The sequence below is a fragment of the Clarias gariepinus genome, chromosome 27 (genome assembly GCF_024256425.1).
Source record: "Clarias gariepinus isolate MV-2021 ecotype Netherlands chromosome 27, CGAR_prim_01v2, whole genome shotgun sequence".
Classification (NCBI taxonomy): Eukaryota; Metazoa; Chordata; class Actinopteri; order Siluriformes; family Clariidae; genus Clarias; species Clarias gariepinus.
The window spans coordinates 147,501-150,000 of record NC_071126.1 but is presented as its reverse complement, the minus strand read 5'-3'; positions in this window follow the sequence as shown (position 1 = coordinate 150,000).

Below are 2,500 nucleotides of genomic sequence, written 5' to 3'. Positions count from 1 at the left end.
TGTGCTTGTGCTGGGCTAGAGGCCCATTCCTCCATGATGATTTGGCCTGTGTGTGCCTAGTGAAAATTTTTCTAAGTGTGGAATTTTTTCTAAGTGTGGAAATTTTTCTAAGTCCCCAACTTTTTCTAAGTGTGATAATTTTTTCAAAGTCCCAATTTTTTTCTAAGTCCCAAAAATCATGACCTCCATGGGTGTGAGCCCAGTGTATGCACATGGTGTGTCCGACCTGAGGTGCCTGTGCTGGGCTAAAGGCTGATTCCTCCATGATGATTTGGCCTGTGTGTGCCTAGTAAAAATTTTTCTAAGTCCCAAAATTTTTCTAAGTGTGGAAATTTTTCTAAGTCCAGAAATTTTTCTATGTCCCCAACTTTTTCTAAGTGTGGAACTTTTTCTAAGTCCCATTTTTTTTCAAAGTCCCAAAAATCATGACCTCCATGGGTGTGAGCCCAGTGTAGGCACATAGTGTGTCCGACCTGAGGTGCTTGTGCTGGGCTAGAGGCCCATTCCTCCATGATGATTTGGCCTGTTAGTGCTGAGTGAAATTTTTTCTAAGTCCCCAACTTTTTCTAAGTGTGGAAATTTTTCAAAGTCCCCAACTTTTTCCAAGTGTGATAATTTTTCAAAGTCCCATTTTTTTTCTAAGTCCCAAAAATCATGACCTCCATGGGTGTGAGCCCAGTGTAGGCACATAGTGTGTCCGACCTGAGGTGCCTGTGCTGGGCTAGAGCCCCATTCCTCCATGATGATTTGGCCTGTGAGTGCAGAGTGAAAATTTTTCTAAGTCCCCAACTTTTTCCAAGTGTGGAAATTTTTCTAAGTCCCAAACTTTTTCTAAGTCCCAGAAATGATCAGAGACCCAAAAAAATTCAAAATCCCCAAAATCATGACCTCCATGGGTGTGAGCCCAGTGTAGGCACATGGTGTGTCCGACCTGAGGTGCTTGTGCTGGGCTAGAGGCCCATTCCTCCATGATGATTTGGCCTGCGCGTGCAGAGTGTGAATATTTTCCCCAAAATGTTCAGGGTCCCAAAATAAATCAATGTCCTAAAAATCATGACCTCCATGGGTGTGAGCCCAGTGCAGGCACATAGTGTGTCCGACCTGAGGTGCTTGTGCTGGGCTAGAGGCCAATTCCTCCATGATGATTTGGCCTGCGCCTGCAGAGTGTGAATATTTTCCCCAAAATGTTCAGAGACCCAGAAAAATTCAAAATCCCCCAAATCATGACCTCCATGGGTGTGAGCCCAGTGCAGGCACCTACTGTGTCCGACCTGAGGTGCTTGTGCTGGGCTGGAGGCCGATTCCTCCATGATGATTTGGCCTGCGCGTGCAGAGTGTGAATATTTTCCCCAAAATGTTCAGAGACCCAGAAAAATTCAAAATCCCCCAAATCATGACCTCTACAAGTGTGAGCGCAGTGGGGGGCACCTACATGGCTGACCTGAGGTGCCTGGCTTCGGGGAGAATCCAATTCCTCCAGGAGGATTCAGCCTGCACCTGAGCTGAGAGCCAGAAAAATTCCCATAGCCCCAGGAGATGTAACGGACCCCCATCCTCCAGGGGGCGCCGGCGGGGGATGTCGGCCCCGGGGCATGTGGCATCGGGTCCGGGGCCTCCCCATGGACTCCCCTGCGAAATTTGGAGCCGATCGGACCAACGGTGGCCGAGATACGGCCGTCCGAAGTCGGGGGCCCCCCCCCCGGTTCCCAGAAGCCCCATGGGCAGCGGGGGGAGGCCCAAAGTGGCCGTGGGGAGTGCCTAGGGCCGGCCAAAATCGTTTTTTCCCAGGCGGAATTGGCCGTTTCCGAGATATAGGCGAAAGAAAATTTTTCGAAAATCTGACCTCCAGGTGGCGTGGTCGCGGGTGGGGGTGCCCGCCGAGGGTGCCTGGGGTCGGGGAGAATGCAATTCCTCCAGGAGGATTCAGCCTGCATGTGAGCTGAGAGCCAGAAAATTTCCCATAGCCCCAGGAGATGTAACAGACTCCCATCCTCCAGGGGGCGCCGGCGGGGGGCGTCGGCCCCGGGGTATGTGGCATCGGGTCCGGGGCCTCCCCATGGACTCCCCTGCGAAATTTGGAGCCGATCGGACCAACGGTGGCCGAGATACGGCCGTCCGAAGTCGGGGCCCCCCCCCCCGGTTCCCAGAAGCCCCATGGGCAGCGGGGGGAGGCCCAAAGTGGCCGTGGGGAGTGCCTAGGGCCGGCCAAAATCGTTTTTTCCCAGGCGGAATTGGCCGTTTCCGAGATAAAGGCGAAAGAAAATTTTTCGAAAATCTGACCTCCAGGTGGCGTGGTCGCGGGTGGGGGGTGCCCGCCGATGGTGCCTGGGGTCGGGGAGAATGCAATTCCTCCAGGAGGATTCGGCCTGAAAAGAAAAGAAAAGAAAAAAAAAAATTCGGACCTCCAGGAGTGTGACCGCGGGTGTGGGCGCATAGCGTGGCCGACCAGAGGTGCATGTGCTGGGCTAGAGGCCGATTCCTCCATGAGGATTCGGCCTGT